The sequence below is a fragment of the Sus scrofa genome, chromosome 3, assembly GCF_000003025.6.
Source record: "Sus scrofa isolate TJ Tabasco breed Duroc chromosome 3, Sscrofa11.1, whole genome shotgun sequence".
In the NCBI taxonomy this organism is placed as follows: domain Eukaryota; kingdom Metazoa; phylum Chordata; class Mammalia; order Artiodactyla; family Suidae; genus Sus; species Sus scrofa.
The window spans coordinates 87,017,341-87,037,586 of record NC_010445.4 but is presented as its reverse complement, the minus strand read 5'-3'; the positions used below and the strand labels follow the sequence as shown (position 1 = coordinate 87,037,586).

At 36.6% G+C, this 20,246-nt stretch overlaps 1 protein-coding gene and 1 long non-coding RNA gene across 4 annotated transcripts in view; both read left to right on the top strand.

The window, feature by feature from the left end:
* LOC110260101 overlaps nt 1-3,466 on the top strand; it is a 36,029-nt gene extending 32,563 nt beyond the window's left edge. Inside the window, exons 3-4 of the long non-coding RNA XR_002342959.1 lie at nt 2,774-2,826; nt 3,438-3,466. This is a non-coding gene — a long non-coding RNA (uncharacterized LOC110260101). The remainder of the gene's footprint in view (nt 1-2,773; nt 2,827-3,437) is intronic.
* Nucleotides 1-20,246, top strand: part of ACYP2 (acylphosphatase 2) — a 285,742-nt gene that overhangs the window by 193,790 nt on the left and 71,706 nt on the right. The window lies entirely within an intron of this gene.

Genomic DNA, 20,246 nt, shown 5'->3' with positions numbered 1-20,246 from the left:
CTGTTATTAACTTCCCTGTCCCTTAAGGCATTTGGCTATTATGTTTGGGCCTTGGATTCAAGATGTCACTGAATTTATCTGCTTGCAAATATTTTTCTCAAATATTTATAATGGATAATGTGAATTAGAGGCACATGTCATGAATTGCAATTTAGATCTGTTCTTTATCATTGTTCGCTACGCATAGAGAATGGTTTTGAATTGCCGTCCTATCAAATTAAAACAGTGATGTTTCTAAAATTTTCTACCCCAAACATGTTTTGTATGTTTTTGTTTAATTAGGTTGCCTGTCATCTGCTAATATACCATCTCTATTGTGTTTTATTCAAAACTAAAGTACTAAAAGGTACTTTGAAAACAAGGTAATTTATCCTGTGTGCTTTGACAAACCTAAGACTCTTGCAGTTTTCACAAATGACATCCTTTATTTATACCAGGTGGCTATTAGTGTTATATAAATTCTCCATGGTACTGGCATCTCTTTGTTTCCTGAAATAGGTATACCAATCCATTTCCTTTTAGTTCAATCGAATCCTCTTTATGATCTTTAGTTCAATTGAATCCTCTTTTTATGATTGTAGAGTAAGTGAAATTTACTTACTTACTCCAAAATACAATTTAGAAATGCAAACCAAATGTTCCCCTGTAGGGGGTGCAATATGTTTTAAACTCTTAATATGTGTAATGGAAGCTTTAAAAACCATAGAGGGAACATTCGTAGGCTTTCTCCATATTAACGCAGGTTATTTAAATGATTTGACAACCTTGAATATTTGATAATAGCCAATGTTTTCCTCCAGTTATAAAATTTGAATAATATTAGGATAAATGTAATACTTTTTAAAAATGGTTTTGGGCGTTGTATTAATCAGGTTTCTCCAGAGCATAATCCATAGTGTGTCTATGTATGTACACACACATATGCATGCATAATACATACACATAAACAATATATACACATAAACACACTATCTATGGATATATATATATATATATATATACACACACACACGCGTAGGGAAAGAGAGAGTTTCATTATTATGGGGACTGACAAATCTGAAATCTATAGGGTGGGCTGCCTGGCTGGAAATTCAGGTAAAATACATAAGCTTCAGGCTGGAAACTGAATTCTTTTCTTAGAAACTTTAGTCTTTGTTTTCAGGTCTTCAACCGATTAGATTAGGCTCACTCGTATTATGGCGAATAATCTGCTTTGCTTAAAGTCACCTGATTGTAAATGTTAATCAAATCTAAAAAATAACTTTGCAGCAACATCTAAACTGATGTTCAGCCAAACAACTGGACACCATAGTCTAGCCATGTTGACACATAAAATTAATCATCACTGGTATCTTGCATATATTTTTGTCAATGCAGGCATGAATCAAAATTAAAGATAATGGTAGCTAGTTTTTTGTTTGTTTGTTTTGGTAGCTTGGAATCAATATTTAATAAAGCCCTGCAGTCTTAAAGATGCAAATATATACTTTGGTACTCTGAAGTCGAGTGGGTAGGACATGAAATATATAAACCATAAACCATCTTTCATATCAGTTTGGACTTTTTCCATAATATTTTTTGGGTAATTTCCTATAATAATATTCTGATTTGTTCTTTGAAACTTATCTTTCAAGTTTTGCGTGTGTTCAATATTAGGCATTTTTGAATACAGAATTAAAATAACGACCAAAATGTGGACAAGAGGAGGCTAATGAACTTGTTATCTTGTGGAATTTCTGAAATCCTAAAATTGTGACAACACAGAATGTTCCAGGACCTCACACATACCCATAAGATATATCTTCTGGGCTATGTTCCTCATGTGGTTTGTGTATGCTTCCAGCTCAGGGAGATGTCAAGCTTGCTTTTCCTTTGACCTTGCATGTTTCACTTGGAAGTTTTCTGGTTGCACTTATCCTCTAATTTTTTTTTTTTTTTGTCTCTACGTTTTTATTTGTCTTCTGTACAATTCACATAACATCTCTTTATTTTCCTCTCTGCAGTCCTAAAGTGGCCTCCCTCTCTCTCTCTCTCAGTTCTGATGTTGATGTTAATAATATACTGCCCTAAACCTTGGATTTCTAATTTTCAACTTAGGTTAATTTTCATCTACATTTTCCCTAAGGTGACCACAGTTTACTTTGTAAACCCTAGAATGGTGAATGGAAGTTTGGTGTGTGTGTCTTTTTAATGATTGGAGCTTGATCTCTATGTGACTTTCCATTAGCTTGGTATCATGTGACCCCAGGGTTGGGCAGGAAATTAGTTTCTGTCCAGAATAGCAGGATACACCCAGAAATGATTTTCTTAGCTCTGAAGGTTGTTTGCTGCAGAAGCACAAATTGAAATAGTGGCTTAGTGATTGACTTAACTCATTAGATAACCTGCTGATAAGAATTGATGTTTAGAATTTGGAAGGAAGGAAGGTTATTTTTGTTTGTTTTTCAGGGCTTGATATAAGTCCCAACTACAGAGAAAAGTAAGAAGGAAAAATGTTACTTTCGTATAGTAGTGAACAATATTGTATCATAAATCAAATTGGACAGGATTACTCATTTGTCAGCTTGTGTCCTGATACCCTATCGTGTAAATGTGTGTGTGTTTAGGGGGGGGGCATATATGTTCAGTGAGGCAGCCCCTAATATAAAATTTATTAGCTTTTACAGTGATTTCTCCATTATTAAAGAAAATTATTGAGGAACCAGTGGAAACACATTTTGGGTTTTAATTTTTTTTGGCAAGCTCAGCTTTTTCAAGCTGTTTATTTTTGCAGATGTATTTCTTCACTTCTTAAGAATGAAGCGAGGAATGTTTGCTGGCTTCCAGGTTAGTACCACCCAGAAATTTTTTTAAAATATGTTTTCTTAAAAGACATATATATATACACACACATAATATATTTTGGTAGGGGAGATAGAGAATCTTCGTTTTTGTGAACTGGAAGGTTTGAAAAGTATATTTAAATAATGTATTCTTATTTTTTTTTGTCTTTTTAGGGCCGCACCCATGGCATATGGAGGTTCTCAGGCTAGGGGTCTAGTCAGAGCTATTGCCACAGGCCTATGCCTACACCATAGCCACAGCAATGCCATATCTGAGTCGCATTTGTGACCTACACCACAGCTTATGGCAATGCCAAATCCTTAACCTACTGAGCGAGGCCAGGGATTGAACCCGCAACCTCATGTTCCTAGTAGGATTCGTTTCTGCTGCGCCACAATGGGAACTCCTAAATAATGTATTTTTAATATTGCTTGTGAATATACTGCTTATTTTCATCCATATTGGCTTTTTGCCTTTTGGGGGGTACTCATTATTTCATAGTTAATGATTTTTATGGAAAGGAGATAAAAGTTGATCATGTTTTTGTTTTCTCTGGAAAATTGGAATGTACTATTTTTGTCATTTTAGAATCTTTTTTTTTTTTTTTAATCCAGGGAGCCTCCTACAGAGAGTTGTCTCCAAGGATATTGATACTTGTTAGTAGATTGTGACTCTTGGTTCCATCAACAACAACGCTACACTATAGAGTATGTCTTGTATGGTTAAAATAACTATATTAAGACATTTGTTTGAATAAGACTGGAATAAAAAAAGAAAATGACCTTCATTTGGCAGACATTGAGCCACCCAGTTGTGACAGGCATTGATGCCATCCTGTCTACAGAAGCTGACAGTTTAGCCAAAAATGAAGCAATTATCTTTGGTATAGTGACCGTTACAAAAAGGGTTCCTTTTGCTGATGGTATCCATTTCTGGCCATCTGCAGATGGCCTGTCACTTTGAGCTTCGAATTTGGAGAGCGAAGTAGATACAAGAATGCAGGGAATGTTACTCTGAAATAAAAAAGGAAAATTTAAGCTGCCTATTGAGAACCATGGTACCATACTCTTTTCTCTTAAAAAAAAAAAAAAAAAAAAAAAACTAATGTATGTCATAACACAGAGTTGCTCAATTTGAGGGATGTATCCTACCCTCTTGAAGAAAAAATAAAATTCCTGTGGACTTCGAGTATTGATTGAAATTATTATTTTAATATTACTTAAGTTCTCTTTTACTTACATTACTTATTATGTTACTTAACATAATACAAACATAAAACTGTAATATTTTATGCTCATAATTCTTATACTAAGTAAAACCAAAACAAATGTACAAATTAAATAGAACTACAAAACCATTACGATTCAAATGAACATTGCAATTCAAACCAACATGGCTTTAATGGGATAGGTGACACTGCTTTGGTGAGCAACATAGCTTTAATGGGATAGGTGACACTGCTTTGGTGAAATAGTATTGATTTGGAGAATTATAGCAGAAAGATGTTACCAAAAGTCTAGTTCTGTGGTTCTTCTGTTTCTGTATTTGGATTTTGGGAATACTTACTCAGCAAATGCCTGTTTACATAAGTTACTCAAAGACTCTCAATGCCTTTATGTCTGTGACTAGAACTTAGGCAAATCAAACCTACTCTTTGCCAATGAGTAAGCTTGAAATAGCACATTGAAGCTGTATCACTTGTCAGCTCTGTAAAACTTTATTACTTAGAGATAATGTTCAGTTAATTAATATCTTCATTAAGTGGTATCTGATGGAACTATTGCTAGGATCAGGAATATAAGGACTCTTATTAGAAAATGAAGACTATACTTACTTCTAGTAAATTGATATGAGTTAAAACAGTCAAAGACGATATTGGGCTTTCCCACTACTTGGTTTATATATAGTCTTCCAGTCAGCTTGCTTGACTTAAACCAACAAACTCAATTTTACATACAAACTATTGCATAAAAAACGTAAAGCAGTATGTAGGTGCAGGGGTTCATCCAAAAGGTGAAGACTATCTTTAGATTTCTTTTTAAAGGATGGTCATAAAAATTAAAACAGGAGTTCCCGTCGTGGTGCAGTGGTTAACGAATCTGACTAAGAACCATGAGGTTGCAGGTTCGATCCCTGCCCTTGCTCAGTGGGTTAAGGATCTGGCGTTGGTGTGAGCTGTGGTGTAGGTTGCAGACATGGCTCGGATCCCACGTTGCTGTGGCTCTGGCGTAGGCCGGCAGCTGCAGCTCCGATTTGACCCCTAGCCTGGGAACCTCCATATGCCGCGGGAGCGGTCCAAAGAAATAGCAAAAAGACAAAAAAAAAAAAAAAAAAAAAAATTAAAACAAAATATTTTTTAAAATGTCAGCAAGAATTTGAAGACTTTTAATAATATACCTGTAGGACTTAGTTTGAGAAATACTGCTTTACAGTACTCAACAGTTCCTGAGGTGAAAAAAAAAAAGACCTTGGGCTCCAGATCCACATTTCTATTTATTTAAGCAAATTGATAAATACTTTCTCAATTCTGTATCCACTGTAAAAGTGTAGCTTTTCAGTGATATTTAAATCTGATGCCCAGGACCTACATGATGTAAAAAGAATACAGTTATGTCCTAGGTTTTGAGAGACAAATCAAACTGCTCTTAGTCCTTGCTCTGTGCAGGCTATGAGCATTCCTGTTCTCCTTAGCTGGGCTGAAAGACTGACTGAAGCCCAGCTCTGATGGCATCTATATCCAGACCTGGCTGTGGGCAGTGTTGTTACTTCTGTTTTGGAATATATAATTTGTATCTTACTTTGAGGGCTGTGGCATTCAATTTTCAGGTGTTATTGGTTCTACTTAATTCCTAAATATTAGAAGTGACTCATTTACTAAAGAGTAAATTTAATTCTGTTCTTAGCAGTTTCCCTCCCCCTCCCACATTCTGTGTTTCAGATATCTGAAAGAAATCTACCATTTCTCCATATGTTACATTACAGTGCCTTCTTTCTTCTACACCTTTAAAACTCATTATTTCTATCTTTGATGAGACAAATAGGCCCATCAGTGCTTGAAAATTGAGTCAGAGCAAACGCTTATCTGCTTGACTATACATGATGCTAGGAGTTCTGCTTTATTCCTTTTTTTCTCGAAAATTTATTTTTAGCTAACTTCCATCTGGCAGGATTTCAGTCTGAGGCATAACATGCTTATATCTGATGATTGTAAGCTCTGACTACTGCCTGCTTTAGTACTTGGCACTTAGTAGGTATTCAGTGTAGATGAATGAAAGAATAAACAGATGAAATGAATGAATGAATTTAGTAGTAGGGGTGATGGTGTGGCCATGTTAGTTTTTCTAGCAAGGCACATTTTAGATTGTTTTTCAATTTGAAGCTGGCTATTTTTGTTTTACTTTATATTGCCTGAGCTTTTTTCTTTTTTTCTTTTTGGAGATGCAAGAGTCTTTTGGAAAATTTGTTAATTCCTCATTTATAGTGGATGGATTGCCTTTCACATTACAGGAAACAGTTGTCATAGATCACACATCAAATTGCACGTAGAATTTCTAATTTGTTTTGCTTTTTAATTTGGAGTTCACCGGTCATTCCTGGATCCTCAGTGTAATCTCCGTTCCCCTGCAGTGCTGATGTGCTTTACTGAGGCTGGAATAACCCAGTTATGATCATATTAACAGTGGCCTGTCATTTAGGCCTTTGCTAATGGCATCCCTGCTTCCAGCATCAAAAAAAGGAATGAAAACACTAAAAGAATACAAGGAAAACAGCTTTTGTGACGTTATACATGTAGTTTATTACCCATACCTCCATGATATGTCTGAAACTGAGGAACTTGAGTGCCTTCCTCACTAGTCAGTTCACTCATTTAGCAGATTTCCTTTTATAAAGTAGTTATGGTCATTCCCTGGTGTCCTAGTGGTTAAGGACTCAGTGTTGTCACTGCAGTGGCTCAGGTTACAGCTGTGGTTTGTGTTCAGTCCCTGGTCTGGGAACCTCTGCATGTTGTGGGCGTGGCAAAAAAAAGGAAAGAAAAAAATACCATCTAGAGATAGCTGATACTGGGATTTTGAGGAGTTCCCATTGTGACTCTGGGTTAAGAACCTGACATCTCTATGAGGATGTGGGTTAGATCACTTACCTCAGTCAGTGGGTTAAGGATCTGGCATTGCTGCAAGGTGTCTCATAGGTTACAGTCTGGTGTTGCCATGGCTGGGGTATAGGCTGCAGCTGCAGCTCCAGTTTGACCCCTAGCCTGGGAGCTTCCATATACCACAGGTGCAGCTGTGGGAAAAAAAAGTTAAAAGATTGGTGTATATTCTTCCAGAATTCAATAATATAATGTTTGTAAATATATGACTATGTACATAATTTTTCATAAGACTGAAGCATACTTTACATACTTAGGTATAGTTCTTTTTGTGAATCTTTCCATGTCAGCAAATACATATATCTCCACGATCATTACTAATAGCTGTATGACCTGCCTTTGTATTAATGTATGAAATAAATTTATGTATCAAAGCTCATGATGATGAAAATTAGGTCAGTAACAGATTCTTCGATAATTATTTATAGTGGGATTTGTACCATATGTAAGTCTTGTATTTTTATGAATCTAATCTGTCAGTCACATGGTTTCTGCCTTGGGGATCATGCTTAGGAATTCCTTCCCAATAGAAATACTTTAAAATTATGCACCTCTCTGTTTTTCTAATACTTCAGTGTTTTCTATTTTAAAACTAAAACTTTAACCAATATAGACTTTATCTGACATATTATGAAACAGGATTCTATTTTTTTAAACTGTTAAATAATTCATCACTCTTCTAATTTGAGATGCCCATTTTGTCATAAACAATGATCCATATAAATAAATGGATCTGTTTTAGGCTTTAAAGCTTTGTTTTATCGATCTATTCTATTGCTGTGCAAGATCCATACTGTTTTAATTATTGAGTGTGTATAATATGCTTCAATTGATTTCTCATTTGAGCAAAACCTCCTCTTAAAGTTTTTTGGCTAGCCAAATAGCTGGTCATCTTCCAGATAAATTTGAGAGTAATTTGCCAAGTTGCAAAAATTTTTGCCACTTGAATTTTTTTGTAGCAATTATGTTAAATGTAAAGATTAATTTGGGGAGATTGACCTATTTATAATATCTTGCCATCAAACAATATGAAGCAAGGGGACTATAGTTAACAGTATTGTTAACTTGCTAAGAGAATAGATCTTTTTCCCCAAGATAATGGATCTTAAATGTGCTCACACACACAAAAAGACAACAATGTAAGGTGATGGATATGTTAAACTTATTGTAATCACTGCACAGTATATGCATATATCAAATTGTAGTGTCGTATACCTTAAATTTGCACAATATTGTATGTCAGTTATTTCTCAATAAATCAGGAAAAACAAATTATATCTCTCTTGATCTTATTTTTACTTCTTAATGACATTTTAAAATTTTATTCCTATTCCTATAACTATAGCACATTTTTAAGATTATTTCAAAGTATTTTATCCTTTGTTGCAATTGTAAATTAGCTTTTTCCTCATATTTTCTGATTTTTGCCATTACAGGTATATATTAATTGACTATATTTGTTTTATTTTTCAGCCATTCTACTAGATTCTTATTTTACTTTCCTGGGTTTTTCATTGTTTAGTTCTTACTTCCCTTTCTTGAACCATTGCATAGGTTCAAAGCTCATCTAGAAAGTGTTGGAAATTGTGATGATAGCCATGCTTCCTGGCCTTTTTCCAACCTCAAGGGCAAAGTCTAGGTTTATCACTGTCCAATAGAAATTTTTGTGACTATGGAGAATATATGTGGCTGCCGAGCACTTAAAATGTGGCTAATGAGACTAGAAACTGAATTTTTATTCTATTTGCTGTTAATTTAAATTTAAACACCCAACAGATTATCGGCTACCATATCGGACAGCACAGCTCTAGGTTTCCATTGTTAATTATGTTGACTATTTTAGATGGATCTTTAACATGACAGAGATGGCTTCGAGTAAAGATAATGGGGTTAAAGTGAGGTTATCGCAAAGATAACTGCCAAACACATGGCTTTAGCAGGATATGAAAGGGAATAGAGGATAGAATGATAGGTGGAGTGAGATGAGGGTTGAAGGAAAGCATGTTTTCTGTTGATTTTTGTTATTAAGACTAAGGGTGGTGCCAAATCCAACCCTTTATTTATTACCCATATATGTACCTTCTTCCATTTCCCCTCTTTCTGTTAACATTGCCACCATTTTCATAGCCCCAAACCTTGCTAACACTTTGATTTTTCTTCCTTGTCTCCTAAAACCCCAATGCTCCTTCATTCCCTCCACCCCCAATTTCCACAAGTCTACATCTTACCCATTCTTCAACTTCTTTCACAGGTGTGTACCTTCTGTATGAAATAATTCTTTCTGGATGTTATCAAGTTTTGTCTTCCTTGAAACTAGGATTTAATGTGTGCTTTCTTTTTATAGTGCTTGGTCTTGCACATTGTTCCAGCTATTTATGAATATATCTGTCAGTACATATCTATATATTGTATAGATGGATTTTACCATAGATATTATAAATACTACAGTATTTATACAGATCTATTTTAACCTCTTTGAGGAAATAATCCTTGGCTGACTTACCTTTCTAGTCCTCTGCTGGTGTGCTGCATATCTATACATGTACTCAGTAAATATTCAATGAGTCACATCCAACTTGTATTAATCATTTGTTTTGTATATCTTCAGTTGATAACTTGTCATAGTGCAGGGATCTTAGGTATTTATTTCTGTAGTTTCTGTATACTAGCACAATGCTAAGCATCAAACATTTGATTATTTAAAACACCTTATTCAGGGAGTTCCTGATGTGGGGCAGCGGAAACGAATCCCACTAAATCCATGATGTTGTGGGTTCAATCCCTGGCCTTGCTCAGTGGGTGGGATCTGGCATTGCTGTGAGCAGTGGTGTAGGTCACAGACGCAGCTCAGGTCCTATGTTGTTGTGGATGTGGTGTAGGCTGGCAGCTATAGCTGCAATTTGACCACTAGCCTGGAAATCTCCATATGCTGAGGGTGTGGCCCTAAAAAGCAAAAAGAAAAAACAAAAAAACCATTATTCATAAAAATAGTATTAAAACCTATCACTTAGGATTGCTGTTTTGCAGTATGTAATGGAAATCTAATTAGAATAGCTTAACTAATTATTTTTCTCAAATAACAAGGCTAGAGGTAGACATTCTGGGGCTGGTAAAATGGTGTCATGGAGTCATCAATATCCCAGGTTTTTTTTCTGACCTTACATAGAGCTTTTGCTCTTGTGATCACATGAGGCTCTTTCACCTCTAGGCATCGTATTCATGTCTCTGTCCCCTTCTATCAGAAAAACAGTTGCTTTTCTGGAGGACTCTACAAATAGGCTTGTGCTTCTTCCCTTTAGTCAGAACTTGGGTCACATGGCCTTTTTCCATCTGCCAGGGGATTTTGGAAGGTGAGTATTTTTAAATGTGTTTGCCATCCAAGCAAAACTGGATTCTATTCATAAGAAAGAAAAAGAGAATACATAGGAAAAGTTCAACAATTCAAGACAGTTATGTGATAGATTACATATTCACAGTCAGACAATAAATGCTATCAAAGATTAGAGGTAGAAGAACTCTCTGGAAGATGGAGTTAACAAAGAAATCATCAGTGTAAGAGGAAGGATATGAAAGGAGCCTTAAAAGATGGGTCAAACATTATACACAGGTACTTACTGGAAAGCCTGTGTTGCAAGTGAGGAATTACGTGCCTAAAAAATACTTTGGAATCACTAGACCAGATAAGCAAGAGAAATGCACTTGTATCATGGGGCAGTCAAAAATAAGTTGGGATAGGTTAATGGAGGATTATGTACACCACCATGAGGAGCTCAGATTTGAGACTTGTTTAAATCAGCAGATCTAATGGAGATTTTTGAAAAGAGGATTAATAAGGAAAAGTAGAATAGAAATGATAACATGTTAGGGTTTAAAAGAATAATTCACAAATTAGTTGATTGGAGTTAATTAACATCTAATGCTCTACCTCCTATACAGTAAAGACAGTGCATAGCATTTTTTACCAAAGCAGTTGGTCTTAAACTGTTCCAGTACCTAATCTGGATATTTTATATTGTTTTGCTTGAAGCCCCAAATGCACAACATTGGAGCTCTAGAAATCTCATTTTCTGTTAAACTTACTCTTTTGTTATTGCCAAGGAATTCTTTATCATCGTCACACGGATTTTTTTTTTTTTTTTTCCCACTGTACAGCAAGGGGGTCAGGTCATCCTTAGATGTATACATTGCAGTTACAGTTTTTTCCCCCACCCTTTCTTCTGTTGCGACATGAGTATCTAGACATAGTTCTCAATGCTATTCAGCAGGATCTCCTTATAAATCTATTCTAGGTTGTGTCTGATAAGCCCAAGCTCCCGATCCCTCCCACTCCCTCCCCCTCCCATCAGGCAACCACAAGTCTCTTCTCCAAGTCCATGATTTTCTTTTCTGAGGAGATGTTCATTTGTGCTGGATATTAGATTCCAGTTATAAGTGATATCATATGGTATTTGTCTTTGTCTTTCTGGCTCATTTCACTCAGCATGAGATTCTCTAGTTCCATCCATGTTGCTGCAAATGGCATTATGTCATCCTTTTTTATGGCTGAGTAGTATTCCATTGTGTATATATACCACATCTTCCGAATCCAATCATCTGTCAATGGACATTTGGATTGTTTCCATGTCCTGGCTATTGTGAATAGGGCTGCAATGAACATGCGGGTGCATGGTCACACGGATTTGAAATACTATGTCAGATATTTTATCATATTAGCACTTAAGTGCAATCTTTCTTAATTAAAGTCATTTCTCTAAGTTTGCCCTGAATAATTTATAAAATGATGATTTGGTGCTCCTTTGACTAAGTGTACTTTTGTTGTCTATTTTCTCAATGAAGAATTTTAAGTTTGTTAAATGCTTAAACTTATTTATTTATTGTCTTTTTAGGGCTGCACCCGTGGCATATGGAAGTTCCCAGGCTAGGGGTCGAATCAGAGCTGTAGCTGATGGCCTACGCCACAGCAACGCAGGAGCCAAGCCATGTCTGTGACCTACACCACAGCTCACAGCAACACCGGATCCTAAACCCACTGAGTGAGGCCAGGGATTGAACCTGCATCCTCAAGGATGCTAGTCAGATTCATGTCTGCTGAGTCATGAAAATGCTTAAACTTTAAAGCACATATGTTGACCAAATGTTTTATTTTCCTTTTAAAATCAATCTTTATACATTTTGTAGTTTTTTTTATGTAATTAAGGCAACTAGAGCTTTGCCCAGAAAGCTTACACTTATGGATATAAAAAAATGACAGATGTTTATTCTAAAAAATGACAGATACATATTTAACCATGAATCTCACTAAATAGTAAGGATTTGTTATCTTCTGCTTTAATAATGATATCAATTACTTTTGATGTAGCAGTTTGAGTAAAAAGACTGATGAAATTGAAACATGTAAGACATGCAATAATAATTAAAATTACTTCCTATACAATTATAAATGAACTTCTGAAGCCTGAATTACCTCATTTATTTAGTAATTGAAGTATCAGAAATTTTCATCTTCATTACTGCCTCTTCTCATCACCTAATTATCATGGGATCTTTGCTTTTAAAGTCTTATTGATAATTAATTTAACTCCACATGGAAGTATAGATATGTAATGTAATCTTACCCAACTACGTCAAATTGTAGTATTCATTGTTGGGTACTTTTTTAAAAAATGATTTTTATTTTTTCCATTATACTTGGTTTACAGTGTTCTGTCAGTTTTCTACTATATAGCAAAGTTGGTTGTTTCCATGTCTTGGCTGTTGTGAATAGTGCTGCAATGAACATACGGGTGCATATGTCTTTTTCAAGGAAAGTTTTGTACAGATATATGCACAAGAGTGGGATTGCTGGGTCATATGGTAGTTCTATATTTAATTTTCTAAGGTACCTCCATAGTGTTTTCCATAGTGGTTGTATCAATTTACATTCTCCCCAGCAGTGCAGGAGGGTTCCCTTTTCTCCACACCCTCTCTAGTATTTGTTACTTGTAGACTTACTAATGACAGCCATTCTGACTGGGTGTGAGGTGGTATCTCATGGTAGTTTTGATTTGCATTTCTCTACTAACCAGTGATGTTGAGCATTTTTCCATGTGCTTGTTGGCCATCTGTATATCTTCCTTGGAGAAATTTCTATTCAGGTCTTTTACCCATTTTTCAATTGGGTTGTTGGCTTTTTTGCTGTTGAGTTGTATAAGTTGCTTGTATATTCTAGAGATTAAGCCCTTGTCAGTTGCATCATTTGAAACTATTTTCTTCCATTCTGTAAGTTTTCTTTTTGGTTTTTTTTTAAATGGTTTCCTTTGCTATGCAAAAGCTTGTCGGTTTGATGAGGTCCCATTGGTTTATTTTTGCTCTAATTTCTATTGCTTGGGAGACTGACCTGAGAAAACATTTGCAAGGTTGATGTCAGATAATGTTTCATTTAGATTCTTTTCTAGGAGTTTGATGGTGTCTTGTCTTATGTTTATGTTTTTAAGCCATTTTGAGTTTTTGTGCATGGTGTGAGGGTGTGTTCCAGTTTCATTGATTTACATGCAGCTGTCCAGATTTTTCAGTTCCACTTGTTGAAAAGACTGTCTTCACATGCACTCGCATGTTCACTGCAGCTCTATTCACAATAGCCAGGACATGGACACAACCCAAATGTCCATCGACAGATGATTGGATTGGGAAGATGTGGTATATGTACACAATGGAATACTACTCAGCTATAAGGAAGAATGACATGATGCATTTGCAGTAACATGCATGGAACTAGAGACTCATCCTGAGTGAAGTCAGTCAGAAAGACAAATACCATATGATATCACTTATATCTGGAATCTAATATAAGGCACAAATGAACCTTTCCACAGTAAAGAAAATCATGGACTTGCAGAATAGACTTGTGGTTGCCAAGTGGGAGGGGGAGGGAGTTGGGGTGGTTGGGGAGCTTGGGGTTGGTGGATATAAACTGTTGCCTTTGGAATGGATTAGCAATGAGATCCTGCTGAGTAGCACTGGGAACTATGTCTAGTCACTTATGATGGAGCATGATAATGTGCGAAAATAGAATGTGTACGTGTATGTATGACTGGGTCTCCATGCTGTACAGTAGAAAAAAAATTGTATTGGGGAAATAACTATTAAAAAATAATAATAAACAACAACAACAACAACAACAACAAAAAGACAAAAGACAAAAAAAAAAAAAAAAAGAGTTCCCGTCGTGGCGCAGTGGTTAACGAATCCGACTGGGAACCATGAGGTTGCAGGTTTGGTCCCTGCCCTTGCTCAGTGGGTTAACGGTCTGGCGTTGCTGTGAGCTGTGGTGTAGGTTGCAGACGCGGCTTGGATCCCACGTTGCTGTGGCTCTGGCGGAGGCCGGTGGCTACAGCTCCGATTCAACCCCTAGCCTGGGAACCTCCATATGCCGTGGGAGCGGCCCAAGAAATAGCAACAACAACAACAACAACAACAAGACAAAAAACAAACAAACAAATAATAATAATAATAATTAAAAAAACCGCTGTCTTTTTCCCATTTTATATTCTTGCCTCCTTTGTTGAAGATTAATTGACCATAGGTGTCTGGGTTTATTTCTGGGTTCTCTATTCTGTTCCATTGGTCTGTATGTCCGTTTTGGTACCAGTACCACATTGTCTTGATGACTGTAGCTATGTAATGTTGCCTGACGTCTGTGAGAGTTATGCCTCCTGCTTGGTTTTTTGCTCGTCAGGATTGCTTTGGCAATTCTGGGTCTTTTATGGTTCCATATAAATTTTTGGATTGTTTGTTCTAGTTCCATGAAAAATATCATGAGTAATTTGATAGGGATTGCATTGAATCTGTAGATTGGTTGGGTAGTATGGCCATTTTTACAATATTAATTTTTTTTCCAAGCCAGGAGCATGGAATATCTTTCCATTTCTTTGCGTCGTCTTTAATTTCCTTGATTCATGTTTTATAGTTTCAGCATATGAGAACCTCCTTGGTCAGATTTATTCCCAGGTATTTGATTTTTTTGGGGTGCAATTTTAAAAGGCATTATATTTTTGTATTCCTTTTCTAATATTTCATTGTTGGTATGCAGAAATGCAAACAATTTCTGAAGGTTAATCTTATATCCTGCTACTTTGCTGAATTTGTTGATCAGTTCAAGTAGTTTTTGGGCTGAGTTCTTAGGGTTTTCTATGTATAGTATCATGTCATCTGCATACAGTGACAGTTTTACCTCTTCTCTTCCTATTTGGATGCCTTTTATTTCTTTTGTTTGTCTGATTGTTGTGGCTAGGACTTCCAGTACTATGTTGAATAAAAGTGGTAAGAGTGAGCATCGCTGTCTTGTTCCAGAATTTAGCGGGAAGGCTTTCATCTTTTCTCCATTGAGTATTATATTTGCTGTGGGTTTGTCATAAATGGCTTTGATTATGTTAAGGTATGTTCGCTCTGTACCCACTTGGGTAAGAGTTTTTATCATGAATGGATGTTGGACTTTGTCAATTGCTTTTTCTGCATCTATTGAGATGATCATGTGGTTTTTGACTTTTTTTGTTGGTTGGTGGGTACTTTCTGACTGTTGTTCAGCTCCGATCCACTGATGTTGTGTTTTGCCATGAGACATGCGTTGATCAATGGAATGTTAGTACATGTGACACTAATGCTTAAGTATGCTTTCATGGTTGGGCTTTGGTTTTGCCCACAGATAATTTATCACGAGAAGGTCTTACCCTGGGCAATTGCCGCTCCTTTAGCTTGGTCCGTGAATGAACATGGGTGGAGTGAACCTGATCTCAACCCACAGTAGAAAGCAGAGTCACCCAGCTAAGCCCTGTGTAGACTAGCCTTATTTCAGTTAACATGCAGATACATGAGCATGAGAATCAACCAGCTGCTTGTAAATTACTGAGTTTGGGAAGCTTCCTTGTGCAGGATTATGTGGCAATAGCTGGTGAATACATTCTGTTAAAAAAAATCCTTATGTTTTCATTAATAAAAGCCACAGTTATACATGACTAAATTATCAGCTCCCTACTTTATTAGTTGAAGAGTAATAACACAAAACACCAGTTGAATTTCTCTTGGTTAGTGACCATTGCACATTTTGTGCCAAATGCCTGATATGAAGTACCTTCTTTTTTATAAACTTGATTGGTACTTGGAGGTAATCACAAAATAGAATGACCATAGGAACCATGGCTACCATTTATTGAGGGCCTGGCCACAGATATTCTTGGCATTCATGTCACCTCTTCTTTCACAGCACATTTGTCAATTGGTAAACATACTTACTGAGCACCTATGATATGCCAGATATTGCAAAGTGTATTGTCCTGTTTTTGTTGAATGACAAAACTGAGGTTCAGAACAGTTAAGTGACTAGTTCGAGTCTCACAGCTAGGAAAGGGCAGAGCTAGGATTTGACTTGAGGTCTATTTGACTTCAAAGATCATACTGTTATTATCATTGGGTTCTTCATGTTTGGAAGAGTGGAAGTATGAGGAAAGATAGTATTTATTTACAAACTGATTTACCTAATGTGTATTGGTATATGATCCCTAATAATCATTTACTATATGATCTAGATATCACGTGGAATTGCTTCAGCATTTAACAATCTACATATAGTTAACTTAGACCTCAGTTGTTTTATAATGGCCTTTGGAAACCTGAAGCTCTCCCCACATTTCCAATTCCCAGGTCTTAGACTTTTAGGGTCCCCCTCCTGTGTTTCTCTGGAAGCTACCACAATTTGCCAGGTCATTCGGGGTATAGAGTTCCATCCTTTCTGGTTTCTACAGCACATGCCTTCAGCAAACATTTTACGAATATTGGTAACTTTCCTCTTGGACACCACAAGGTTGTCCATCATCCTTTCTCAGCCTTGTCCTTTAACCGCAATACCCTGCCCCCTTCTCAAATGCTTCTGTTTTGCAGAATAGCTTTCCCTTTCCTTGGAAGCTATGATATTCCCGGTACATGACAATTCGGGGAGTCACATTTCTATCCCCAAGCTGGAGTACCAATTTATACATTCCTTGTCTTTATCTCATTAAAAGTAAAAATCATGAGACTCTCTTGGGCAAACAGCAAAAGTTGGAATTAATCTCATCAGTCTGACAGCCAGCATTTGGCTCAATTTTAATTTGAATTTCCTTGAATTTTCAACATCACCAATTTTATTCGGCTAACCTTAAATGGTGAGAACAGAAAACATCTACAACAAGAGCGAGCTACTCTTCTTAGATTAGAAATAAAATACTTTACATAACTAAGAAAAAGCCTATCTTTAGATTTTTCCTTACTTCCTACCTCTTTCCAAAAATGTGATTTACAAAAATTACAGAATAAATCTGGGTGTAAGCTTTTTCTGTACTTTTTTTTTTTCCCAGACCACTTTCGTATTAACTATTCAGAGTAAATTTCAGGAGTTTGAGAGCTTGGTTTGTTTATGAGCCCAGAATTTAGATTCTGGTATAAATTTAAATAGTCTGAAGCATTTGGTTCTACAACACTGTGTTAGAAATGGTTTGAAGAACTGCTTTCTGTTCTGGATAAGCCCAGACTGCTGTCTTGTCTTACATAATTTGCCACAGATTTTTTTTGGCCATGCCTGTGGTAAAAGGAAGTTTCTTGGCTAGGGCTCAAACCTGCACCACAGCAGCAACCTGCTGCAGTAACAATGTCGTGTTCTTAACCCTCTGTGCCACCAGGGATTTTGCCACTAAATTTTTAATTCCTGTCAGAATTATTTTAAATGGGAGAAAGTTGAAAACCAGTTGACCAAAAGAACTTTAGTTCTTGCTCATTTCTAATATAATTTTAATTGGTTCATCTTTAATTTAGGAAGCACTTTTCCTAGTAATTTATCAGACATAGTTCCTTTAAGTCACACCTTACCTAGGATACTGCCTTAATGGGTTTTTGAAAACTCATGTTTTCTTATATTCCATGACTAAGTGGTACAATGTTTTTTATTCTTTATTCCTCTTTTTTTTTTTTTTTAGGGCCGCACCTGCAGCATATGGAGGTTCCCAGGCTAGGGATCAAATCAGAGCTGTAGCTGCCGGCCTACACCAGAGCCACAGCAATGCCAAATCCAAGCTGTGTCTGTGGCCTACACCACAGCTCACGGCGACGCTGCATCCTTAATGCACTGAGCGAGTCCAGGGATTGAACCTGCAACCTCATGGATACCAGTCAGATTTGTTTCCACTGAGCCATGATGGGAACTCCTATAGTGGTACTATTTTTTATTTGGCAAACATTATTTTCTTTATTAAACAAAGCATTGGCTTGGGCTGTGTTTCTAACAGATAAGCAGTGTAAGGGAGAGTGAGTGAAAGACAGGGCAGCTCCTGAATGTGAGGTGCCTTTGAAAGTGGGTGGCTCAGGAATCCACGTTAGGACATTGGTATTAAGGTTCTATTACCGTTAGTCTGCTCTTAATACTATGATTGCAAAAAAAGCATTTTTTGGTTGTATGACCTTGACCAAATTCTTTAACCTTCTTAAACCTCTCATTCCTTATGTGTTAGGTGGAGACTGTGTCTGCCTTACCTACCTCAAAAGGTTGTTGTGAGGTTTAGATAAAAACACTATATAAGAAAGTGCTTTGTCATGTACAGAACCTATAGACATTAGTGATTATGTTTGTGGGGCAAAAGTAGGCAGGGTGGGGGAGAAGAAGGTTGCTCTTAAATCGATTCCTGCAGTGTGCCTGAAAACAGTTCTCAAACCTAAACAGTTGAAAGAGGGCCAGGGAAGGGACTACCAGCTGGTGGCACAGCAATGACAGGCCCTCATGAAATCCAATTCCAATCATTTCAGGTAATAGTTGAGTATCTGCAGTGTGCTAGGCACCATCTTGTTTATTAGGGATACACGCTATGATAAGATAAAGTCCTTGCCTTCCTAAATTTTCCAGTCTAGCTGTGGTCAACCCTGCTGTGTGTCTCTAGCTAAGCCAGGAGAAGGGCTGGGCAGAGTGTGATTGGAGCAGAAAAGAAACTGGTTCTTGTGACTGGGTATTGCCTGTTTTTTTCTGTCATTAGGACAATTTAAAATAATCCATATTTTTAACCATTTAAATCACACAGAAAAAAATATTAAAGGTATTTAAAATGATTTGTTGCAAACAAAATCCTGTAATAACACTTTTTTTTTCTTTTAAAAGATGAGGAGTGACAGGACTAGCTGCTTCTTTTCAGTTTTGTCGTGTTTCAGCTTTCCTATATGGTTTTTTTAGGTTTCAAGGACCTTACTGTCACCATGAGTTTTTACTTTCTCGCTTGTGTTCTTATTATGGGACACTAAGTCTTTGGGCATCATTTAAATTGCATCTTTTGCATTCAAAAGTTAAATTGCTAGTGATCTTTATTTTTTGACAATTTTTAATGGAAATAAATGGGTAATACATTATTCATACTAATGAGGACCCAATGACAAAGACTACTCCCAATTAGCGATAATCATTTTTTGGCTCTGGAATACCTAAAGGATTTTTTCTCTTATTTTCTGAGACAAATAGTAAAATGGACCTTCGCTTTCTGATTATACAGCAGTGGGGGAGGGGAGCTTTCCAGAAGATACCAAGTAATACATGGACTGTAACCTAGGATTAAAAACTCACTGCCATTGGGTTGTGATGTTCATTGGACAGCTATAAATGTTATAAATCCATTGAGTAATATAAAAATAAAACCTCACTGCAGGAGTTCCTGTTGTTGTTCAGCAATAACAAATATGACTAGTATCCATGAGGATGTGGGTTCGATCCCTGGCCTTGTTTAGTGGATTAAGGATCCAGCATTGCCCTGAGCTGAGGTATAGATCACAGATGTGGCTCTGATCCCATGTTGCTGTGGCTCTGATGTAGGCTAGTGGCTACAGCTCCAATTTGACCCCTAGCCTGGGAACCTTACTGCAGAAAGTCCAGGGGCTGAAGGGGCTGAGGATAATCTGGGCCTAAATAAATTCTCTACTGTGTCTGATTAATGTTGTATTCCAGTAGAGTTACCACTTTGGTGCCTACTTGAACATAAATATTTAGAGAAAATATAGGAAAGTTTTTGAGAAAATGAAGTCTCGTATATACACTCCAGTCTTACTTGTTTGTATTTACTGCAGAAATCACAGACTTGTACCAGTGTGACCCAAGTACTCACCATCACTGTAAATTCACGTGGTGACCTGGGTGCTTAGCCAACTCTACATTCAGTATTCAAAACCAAAAATATTTAAATACCCAATTGAGTAAAAACTGATTCAACTGGATAAGTCTGGAGCCATCATTTAA